Here is an 11,068-nt window from a genome sequence, read left to right as displayed (position 1 = left end):
CTGGTTGTTGTTTCTTCATTAGAAGTAGACTCAGTTCTGTAGAGATGCTGTACCCAAATCCATTCTTGGTTTTGTGTGGCTTCAGTGACTTTTGGAGTCTCTTCCAAATGTTACATAGTCAACTAGGAAGTGAAATACTTCCTTTATAGTTAGTTCTGTTAAAGATGCATGAGCAAAACTGAGATTAGAGCATTTAATCTTAATCATTTTTCATGAAGGCAACGTAAGTTATGTTTTTTAAATGGCCCAGCTAGCCTTAAAACAATAAGCACAGTTTTGTCCTAGGAAAGGCAAGGAAGTAGTGAGGCCCAGGCTTAAAACTGTCCAACATTCAATCTTGGATACAGTCATCATTTTTGCTTAACAGATTTAAAATAAGTTTGTAACCATTTCCTTTCTGTGCTTCATTCCTCATCCAGGGAACTTGAAGGCACTAGCAGAAAATGCAGTAGAGCTTTTCTTGCCTGCAACTCTTTGTCCCCTGTTCTGCCCTCTTAGTTTAATAGCGTGTGTGTATTTGACAGGATTTCTTGGTGGATCTTTAATTAAAGTACTAACATCTGTGTTATTTGAAGATTACATGTGTACTTGGGTGAAGGCCACTGGAATTTTGGTATTTCTGCCCTGAGACAAAACTGATGGAATACTTGTGTAGCTGTGAATTTCTTATCACTGTGCTTTGTCTGTCTTGCCTGATAGTCTAGAACATGAGCAGAAAACACTGACATTTGTGCAGTAAGTTCTTGTTTTGTTTTGCAGGTTTGTTTTAATGCAGAAGTGGATCTCACAGCTTCATGTAAATCACACAAAGGTGAGTAGAAGTTTTGTCGGTGCTGCTTTTTTGGGGGGGGTGTTCTTCCCCCCCCTCAGTTCCTTGGGTCCATTAGCATATACTGCTAGACACTCAAAAAGCTGTCAAGGCATTCTGCTAGCTATTGAGAACCAAAATTATGAGTACTTCAAATTAATTTCATCCTCTCCATATTATCCACCTGGTTTCAAAGTACTAAAAGTGTACTTTGCATTGACAAAGCAGGGTGTTAACCTTCACTTACTCAGTTAATAACTCTGTGGGAAACTTGACCAGCTACCAGAATAGCATTTCCAAGTTTTAATAATGGAATTCTCTTGGGTTTGGGTTTGTTTTTTTTTCCCCTTTCCTCAGGGACCCTTTCGGGTGCTATTTGAAAGACAAAAGTCTGTGAAGATTCACGTACTGCTGGTACTCATGAGCTGTAGAACTTAAGTGTCTACTTGCAATTGCAAAGTGTCAGTCTCGGAAAATTGTTCTGTAACTTTGGCATTTTTCCCACCCTCCATTATTCTGAGGAGAAAAAAACTTAGTTAAGCCCACATTTTGTTTCTCTTCATGTTACTTGATATTCTACTTCGGGTAAACTTTGAACTATAATATTAATCTCTTCTCCATTAAATTATGTGAAATGTAACAGAGCAATTTGCTTTAATCTGTTTTAGCTTGAGTCTTTGAAGAGTGTCTTTAGGTAAGTCCCCACAGTTCAGTAAATTTTCTGCTGTGGAGACAGGGCATGATGAACTCACATACACAGGCTTCCCTATCAAACAAAAGCTGGCTTCTCAGCTTTTGCTTGCTGTTTCACCAATATGCCATCTCAGATACAGCTCTTGTGGTGATGTGGTATTTTGAAGATGTGAGAGTGAGATCCCGTTTGATCCCGTTTGCTCAGATGGTCTTGTTCTTTAGCTGTAGATGAAGCTTTAAAAATCATAGAATGGTAGGAGTTAGAAAAGTCCTTAGGATCATCTAGTTCCAACCTCCAAAATGTAGTATGTGCATTTTAAAATAGATGTGACCTGCTTTGTTTGTGTCTTCTGCTTTGCTAAGACTTTCCTTAGTGCTACTGCTGTGAACTGTGAAGTACTGATTATAGGAGAACGCTTTGTGGGGAATTTAAAACAACACTTTGTTCAGTGTTATTCCTTTGTATAATGTACAACTGATTCAGGGCTTTTGATTATGGATTGCCTTCTGAACTATGAACAATTAGAAGTAAGCTGTACTGCTGTAGTGTGCATATACTCAGATGTAGATGATGTTTACTGCCTTAGCTTGACTTTGCAAGTTTCTAGAATGTGCTGCTTTGAGAAAAGGAGTAAATACAACTCTGCAAAAGGAAATACTTTATCTGAGGATGAATGCAAAACAAGAATCGTGGCTAGGGAAGGGACTTGTATTCACAGTATGATTTAGATTGTTCCCTGCGCCTTTTAATGCTTTCAGGACTTCATGCTTACAATTTATGTTCTGTCTCATCTTAATGTATGTGTTATCTCATTACTGGTTTAAATACAGAAAATTAGTTGAGAAGTCTATATAAATAACTGAGTATGTTCTTTAAGCATGAGATCATCTGAGTAAAACTCCAAAGACCTTTCATTTTAATGGTGGTTAGCTGTGTATAATAGAGAAAAGCTGGTCTCTGAGGAGAAAGCCTCTACTCTTGCATACATAACAAGAGGACAGAAAAATGTGTAAAAGAATACATGGAAATAGTGTAATGACATTTGATCAGTGTTGTTATTGCTTGGAGGAGGTCTTGGGGTTCTGACAGTTCTGTAAAAATGACAGCTGAATAGTCAGTAAATCAATGAAAATATTACGCATTTATCAGGGAACAAAACCAAAACCAGAACAAAACAAAAACCAGATCCGGTTATACAAACCTGTGGTGTACCATAGATGCATTGCATTGCAATGCGTATTGCTTGTTGAGTACTAGTCTAGTCCTGGGACTGAAAAATGGCACAGAACGTTCAGAGAAGGGCAGCCAGGATCACTGAAAGACTCAATGTTAAAGAACAACCCGCGTTTCCTACGTGCCTCCACTAATGCGTGTGGTGGTTGCAGCATCTTCTAGTCTTCTAAACAGTGAACTCACACAACTCAATGCGAACTTGTCCTTTAGTATAAGCTTGTGTTATTTAAAGCAATAGCTGAAAATGGGATTTAATGATTTGCTCAAACATTTTTCTTGTACTCTTGACCAGAATGCATTTCTTAATAACTGATAGTGTGGTTTCCACGTAGGTTTTCTTTGATAAAGGATTTGGGGTTCTTGTTGCTCTAATACAAATGCAAAAGGTAAGATATCTTGGCTTTTGGAAATTAAAAATAATATTAATAACCTCTTGCCATTTAAAAACACACAGGTGTAAAGTACTATATACAGTGAATGTACTTTATTGGGATGATCATAGTTTTTGTTCTTAAATTTTCTAATTTCCAGGCTGTATCTCCTAAACTCCATAGAAGGACCTGTCTTGTTTTAAATACGGGGAAAAGTAAGGGAAAAATAGTCTTGGTCTCAATGTGTTAACAGAATAATGGGTCACACTTCTGTGTAACCAGAAGGTGACAGAAGGTAGATGCTTGTGCTGAATTTCCCTGTCACAATGTGTAGAGTGAGGTCAGATTTTAAGTGTTTGAGGCGTCAGGCAAAAATGCTTGCTTCCAGAAACTGTCTTGAATGTATTTAATATCGCTTTACCTAAAAGTAGAGGATGTAATGTTAATAATAGTACCACAGATGCTGAAGAAGTATAGTTATATACAGAATTCTGCACAAGATAAATGTGAGTATGTGGGGTTTGTGGTTTTTTGGCTCATACAATGGGTCTCAAACAATTTTCATCTTGTTCATATTAATCTGGTAACATCAAGTTGAGTTTTTTGCCATTAAATCACTTACGATGATGACTTTTAAAACAAACAAAAACCAATTGAGGGGAATGACATTATCTTGTCACATGGTATTGCAAGTTTCCTCTGTTCATCTGATCATGTACAGAGTTATATAGCTTAGGGTCTTTTAAAAACTCTTTATTTCATACATTTGGCAGTAAAGATGGTAACTTTCTCCAAGTTGACAGAATTATTTGTTCTTAATGTAAAAAGGTACAAGATGGTCTTTTGGCCTTACCTGGCACTGTTACTTACAGTCTTATTAGTTTCTTCACCCTTGATCACTGAAAGAATATAGAGGAGTATGAAAGCCACTTTGCTGGTAAGGATGTGTGAGTATCACTAATGTAATGCATTACGCTAAGGTTCTAAATTAAATGAGTAAAAACAGAGTGTTCATTTCAGATAGTCTTTTTATATTTGGGAAATACAGCATGCTTTAAGAGGTAAGAAGTCTTAAAATTTGTGCTATTAAAATATGTACAGCAAATAGTTACCAGCCAAAAAGCACGAGAAATTGCTAGACATGTTTCAAGTTGTGCTGGGTAAAAATAATAACAGCTTTTATTTACTATAGTAGGAAATAAGGTCAGAATGTTTCCAAAATTGAAAGGTGTGTGTCATGTTCAAAGACCTGTCGTAATAAAATCAGGTTAAACTGCTCTTAATGTCATCTTTGAGAAAGTTGTACTGTGAATGCGTTGTGCAGCATCATTTTGTTGTCATGCGAGTTTTCATCTGTGGTCTGGAGGACTGACAATTCAGGCCTAGTTCATGTAGGTAATTAACAATATGATGAACTGAGAAATACTCCTGTAAAGATAGTCAAATATACCTGATGTAAAAACCCTTCCCAGTCTGGTTGTGATCTTTACATGCTAACAAAAGCACATTGAATAGCTTATCCAGATAACAAGCTGGGTGTTTATACCTTAAGAGGTCTTTTGCTCAGTTATGAAATTCACCTTTCTCTGAAATTTGGAACTGTGGTGAAAATAAGACTTCTGTGTTCTTGTAGTTGCAAGCACTGGGGATTTGTACAGTTATGGAAAACAGCTAGGTATTAGAGTCAGTTTGTTGCTACATATATTGGATTTGTATTGGAAGAAATGATTCTTTACCCAACTGCTCACAAAAGGTGTCTGAACAAAAAGACTGAATTGCAGGAAAAAAATTTGTTTTAAACTGAAAGTCAGTTTTATATTTGGATATGAAAATTCTGCAGGTTTTGCTTGGGTTGATGAATTTTAGATATCTTAGCACACTTTTGCGCACACTTGGTGGCCAGGGGTCTGTTTTCAGTTCTGTGTTCTCTACAAGTGGGGAGTAATGAGATTTGCATACAGAATTTCACCACCACTTGGTGGCAGTACCTGGCTTCAAAAGGACTTGTTTCTGAGAGGATGAAGTGACTGATTCTGTGAAACTACAGGTTAAGGGGGAGTAGATTTGTTGTAAAATTTCTAAAAGTCAGTGATGTGTTTTAGAAATCAAAATACTTTTTATTTAACCTCCTGGAAGGATTTGCATTTATAAGTCTCTATGGAAAACCAAGCTATCATGTCTAATACATAATTTAAGACTATTTTTTGAGTTAATACTATTCTCAGATGATGTATTTAATGTTCCCCACTTGAATTATTCTAGCATTTACTTCTAGTGTTTTACTTTGATTGAGTAGTGTACTTTAAGTAATTTTAGAACATAAAATTTGCTTCATGGTAGTGTTCTTCATAATGATGTTTTTTGCAGTTAAATAGAGGACTGCCAAAGCTTTTTTGTCTTCTGAAATGTCCTCTGCATTTTCACTTTTTCATTTAGGAAAAGATTCCCCAGTAGATTTTTCTGTCAAGAAAGCTACTAAAAGTTTGTGCCCTTACTCATAGTTGTTGCCTTTTGGTTGTGCCGATTCAGCAGCATGTGGGTCCCAGCTTTTTAAACTGGGTAATGAAATGGTTGAAAGTGTGAAAGAAGGAACCTGGGGGAGTGGAGGAAGGCAGGAGTGATTTAAATTGGCTTTGCTGCAAAGAAAAGCATAATTCCAGTGTATACACAGCACAGTAATTTGACAGCGTTTGGCTCCATGTTGAGACTACTTCCTCTTCTCTTCAAACCAGAATCTTCTGCAATGACAGCAAGTCTTTCATTTTAGTATTATCCCCCATGTAAGGATTGTATGAGCCTGGAAGAATGCACTGAACGTGCTCTTTGTGAAACGTGTCTCTCACTGTGACTGGAGCTACAGCAGCACATTGCTGGTGGGAGTGGGTTCTATGAGGAGGAAGTATTCTTACTGTCTTGCCTGAAAAGCCATCACTAAGAGCAGCATCCTCAGGCCTCTCTGAGATGTGACATGTCAGGAAGACATCTAAGTAAATTGTGACATAGAAAAGGGATTCATCCTGTGGAAGGTCCTGAATTGTAGAAATACTAGTAGAAAAGGAGGTGTGACTTAGGGAATGCATGTATATAAATTCGAGTGTGGTAATATTACCTACTGATAATATTATTTTGTGTAGTGAGACAACTCTGTAAAAACAGCAACATTGGAAAAGAGGGAGAAGATTGAGGGGCATCAAGTTGTAGTTTTGCTGTGCGTATGTTCTATGTAACTTGGGATACTGATCACAACCCTTAATTCTTTGGCTGCCTGATAAAAATATTGTCTTACAATAAGGATGGGAGCACAGCTTTTATTTATAGGCTGTAATGAGGAAAAAACTTGTTTTATAATGTTGGTGTGTAATAAACTGAACTATTTGTTGTATCATGTCTAGGTAAAAGCAATTTTTAGTACCATGCTTGGGACTTCAGAATACATTTGACTCAAAAACACAGGTAATGGTGGTGAAAGGGGTGAAAAGTGTTTTCTCAAACATTTAGTTTCTTTAGAGAGGAAAAAATGTGTGAGCATGTGAGATTGACATAAATTAACTTATTTCTGCATGTCAAAGTACGTGAGGGAACAGTTTGGGGGAGAAATAGTGTGTATTATCACAGAGCATTAAATCTGTGTTTTTTTACATTTCTGTGTCTCTTAGTGGAGTGCTGCTAAGCCATGTATGTCTGCATTGAGGAATACTCAGTATTAGACTGTAGTTCTCATCTTTAGTAGAAACTAATGGCAGTGCAAGTCAAACTAGATCATGCTACTAGAAACCCAAACGAGACAAAGAGCTGCAGGAGTGTGGAGACTTAAGTACTTGGCTTTCCTCTAGGAACAGGGTGCTGGGGTGCTGGGAGCAGTTACGGAAGCCTGTGAGTTGCTAGACAATGTGTGACTCTTCTTCAGTTACCAAATTCAAAGTCTTGCTTTTTTGTACTGGCTAGGCATCTTTTAGAAATACCTGATTCGCTTTGAAAAGTCTCTACTGCTGAAACCACCTTCAACTGCTGTGTTAGCACTTCCAAGAGTATTTTTTAAAAGTCCTACCTCTGATTCTTGTGACACTTAAATTGTATTGTAATTTATTTTATTGATTTCAGTATTGAATTCTAGCATGATGCACCCCGTTGTGACAAACTGGTTTAGTTTCCCAAGCAAATCAATATTAGAGGAATAAGATTAAGAATGGTCGGTGGCAGTAATGAGATTCTTTTCTATGATTCTGATCATAAGATAGTCATTCTTCAGTTCTATACTGTTTCCTTTCACGTGTGAGATGTTAAAGTATCACTCTTTAAACGTTTTAGACCAAAAGTAGAGTTTCTGAAATGCTGATGTATTTAAGGAAGCTTTGTTTTGTTCCCTTACTATCTGAGATACAGCTTTTGAAGGTAAATATACTTCCAGGAAAAGCGTGTTTCAGGTTTGATGTTCCTGAGTGTAACCTTCCTGAAAAGACAGGCTGCTTGTGTGTGATGACTCCTCTGTAAGTCAGAGTTTTCTTCAGTCAGCTGCTTCTACAGAGCTGTGACAACTCAGGGAATCTTTCAACAGTAAAACAAAATGTTATACTGGGGGTGGCAATAACTTTATGTTTCTTTATTTAGGAATAATGTAACTTGTTAGTGTGGCATCAGTGATTTTTCTCACTACTTTAAAAATATGAGAGTCTTGATTAGCTATGAGATTTTCCAGTTTGTGTTTTCATGTGAACAGCTGTGGATCTGAATTGAAGGAAATTCAGTTCAGTGGAACTCCTCAGACTGTAGTTATATTAATAACCTTATACTTGTATGTAAAGTAGGTGTGGGAGGGCTGTAGTCATGGTGTTGTGCATATTAAGCTGTCTCTTTACTACAGAGGTTTTCATAAAACCCCAGAAGTGTTGAAGTGAATTTGTAGGTTTCAAAGCTAAGTAATGCAGTCTACAAATAGTCAGTGTCTCTGCTGTGCAGAAGGGAGTGTATTTTCAGCACCTCAATTTGCAAGCACAAATAGAAGCTGGAGGAGGGCAAGGTGGTCAATGACTCCTCTGGTTATCAGGTTTTGTGGTTCTGTTTCTATCTGAAGGATGGATCTGGATAGCTTTTTAAGAAGAGATAAAGTGGAAAATAAGTAATAGATATTCTTCTAATGATCAAAGTATTGTGATGTTACTGACTTTGAGTATTCATATTGCTAGATGACACCCAAAACTCAGGTGGTGTGAACTGTGTGCGTTACTGTATGGAAGAAGCAAAAATACTGTGCAGCTGTCTTCTAAAGAACTTGGGGTTTTTGATTGTTTTTCTCAAGATGTGGCTGGTTTATGCTGGTACAATACTGATTCCTCTCTTACTCTGTACAAACCTTCATTCTCCAAAGGTTTTTAAACCTTTCACTTTCGATGCAAGCTCCATGCTTGACGTGTACCGTGATTAAGTTGTTACAGGAGTAGACTCTCTAATGGGGCAAAATGGAAGGAGATGCCTCTCTAGTCCTGTGCAGTGATGTGCTTAAGCTCTCTCTGGTCTGCTGCTTGATGCCTAAAAATCTGTGACTTTGATTCCATCCACTTTAATACAGTCTGTCATTCGAGGAAGCTTTATTACAGGAATGCTTGTGGGTAAAATGATAGGTTTTGTTAGTTTTCTCTACTTACATAACAAAGTCTTGAAGAAAAATCTAAATGGGGACAGTGCAAATGTGAAACACCTTTCCAGTTTCTTGAATATTTGAGTAATCCTTTGAGTGTCCTGGTTATTCACGTATCTGCTTAAGGAATTTGATTTATGAGGAGTTACTTAGCACAGAACATGTATATTTTTGCCTTCATGACAGCACTGGTGAAAGACGCTGTATTTCTTCATTACTTTAACTGGACTGATTAAATTCAATCCACTCAGGAGATGGCTTCTGAGTTCTTATCCTACGTAATAGTTGCCCTGTGCTTTCAGCTAATTTGCTTATTTTTATGAATTTAATGAGAAACCTGATATCAGAACACATAAACAGCACTTCATGCTTTTCACAAACTCAGCTAGCTTCTTCCATCTTAATTTTTCAGCTCCAGTGTGCTTTCAAATCTACTGTAAATCTTTGCAAAATAAGGCAGGGTTTTTTGGAACAGAAACTGACAGATGTCTAACTATAACTGCTTATAGGCAACAGTGTAGCACTGGAATGTAAGCTTTAATCAACTAGTATTGCATGAAAGCAGTACTCTTAATTTGGTGTGTGACCCTGTTACGTAGCAAAGGTTGTCACTATGAAATAAGAACTTAGAGCTGTCGTAAACCTACTGGTAATAAATGCGATTAATAATGTACATAGAACAATGGAATTAAGTACATTTCTATCAAAAAGAATTATTAATGAACAGAAAGTGGACAGCATAGATCTGATGACAGGAAGGTTGCATCTAATCTGAATTACTGAGTGACCCAGGAAACTTGCTCAGAGGGATTACGGAATAATTATGTTAATATGCAATTATCACCTCATTTCTTCTGTAGTAACCTCAAGATGTAGTGTAGTAAGGGTGTTATAGCAAGTGCTGATAGTTTGCAAAAATACTGATGTTCAAGATTTTTGAGACAATAAGATTAGCTTAAGGCATTTAAATTCTGATCTGTCAGCTTGAAGATAGATCTGACCTTACACTTTTTTAATGCTTACACTATCTGGCCACAGGCAGTCATATCTGCAGAACTCATTATGATTTTAAAGACTGATATTTTATGAAGAAAACCAATATTAAAAATTACGTAAATTTAAAAGTACTTAATTAAATGGGGTGGAATGTATCTTGGCTAAATAATTGATTGTTTTCTAGTTTTTAATATGAAATCATTTCTATATAATAAAGAGTGTATCATGTAAACCGGGAATAACGCTGTTAACTGCATGACAGTCATTCTAGGCTTAACTGAAATAACTGAATTGAATTTAGCCTGGCCTTTTAGATAAAGTGTGTTTCAAAAGTATGAACCTGAGATTGTGTGTGCTCGTGTTGGCTTTTTAAGCATTGCCATTTTTACACGTCTCTGTGTGTCCCAGAGATATTGCACTATGTGCTTAAATAAAAATTAGCTCAACTCTATAATGTTTGCCCTGGTAGAGGATATAACAAGCACTATTGGCAGCAAATTTGATCTCAGTGTTTAGTTTTTCAAATACACTAAGGAAGGATTAATTACTGTGTTAGGTAGTGTTTCTGTTTGGGTGTTGCACTCCTCAGTGATAGGAGTTAGATCATAATGTTTCCTCCAAAATTACAAGATTATGCAGAATATTTTCTTATATGTGTCTAGTTACACCTGTCATTGCTCCTGCATAAATTTCTACACATGGAATAGATAATGTAAATGAAGTATTGCATCTTGGCTCCGTGTCATCACAAGACTAAATTATTGTCATTTTATGTGTTTTCATTAATACCCTGTTAAAACTGCTTTCTTTTTGTTGTCCTGCACATAAAATAGTGGATTGTACCACCCTGATAGCTGGAAAAAAATGACAATTAGTAGAAAATTATTAAAACATTACAGAGATATTATCGATACAGTAAGAATTTCAGGCTTCATTCAAAGACTGAAATCTTGTAGGGCCAGCTGTATTACCAGAGAAGACGTGTAACCAGATCCATATGGAATAGTTCACAATCTCCATAAATACACAACGTGGAAAGGAGTCTTTTACAAGATTGCACAGTGTAATGTTTTAGGTATTGCTCATGGTAACTCTGAAGAGAGTCTCAGTTTAAAGGTGATTGTATGGTGCCCTTGCCACCGTTTTAATTGAAGCTTTAACACTAATATTTAGCATCAGTATGGTTTTCTATGTAGAGCAACATGGTTTTGTCTTCATCATGTAAACCTGTGAAAAGTTTTCAGGAGCCATTCTGATAATGAGGATTGCAATCTCCAAGCAGGCACGATATTCTCAGTTTGCCTCCCTGCTGTTCAGGGGGTACCAGTGAA

At 36.8% G+C, this 11,068-nt stretch overlaps 1 protein-coding gene across 2 annotated transcripts in view; it reads left to right on the top strand.

Moving 5' to 3' along the window:
- Positions 1-755: 755 nt before the first annotated feature.
- The window catches only part of ZNF644 (zinc finger protein 644), a 28,488-nt gene continuing 18,175 nt past the window's right edge, over positions 756-11,068 (top strand). Inside the window, exon 1 of one of the 2 annotated variants that reach the window (XM_010016522.1) lies at positions 756-811. The gene's annotated coding sequence lies outside the window, so the exon portion shown is untranslated. The remainder of the gene's footprint in view (positions 812-11,068) is intronic. The other variant, XM_010016521.1, reaches the window with a different exon arrangement.

The sequence above is a fragment of the Nestor notabilis genome, unplaced genomic scaffold (assembly GCF_000696875.1).
Source record: "Nestor notabilis isolate BGI_N333 unplaced genomic scaffold, ASM69687v1 scaffold20416, whole genome shotgun sequence".
Lineage (NCBI taxonomy): Eukaryota > Metazoa > Chordata > Aves > Psittaciformes > Psittacidae > Nestor > Nestor notabilis.
This window is presented reverse-complemented; position numbering and strand designations above follow the sequence as displayed.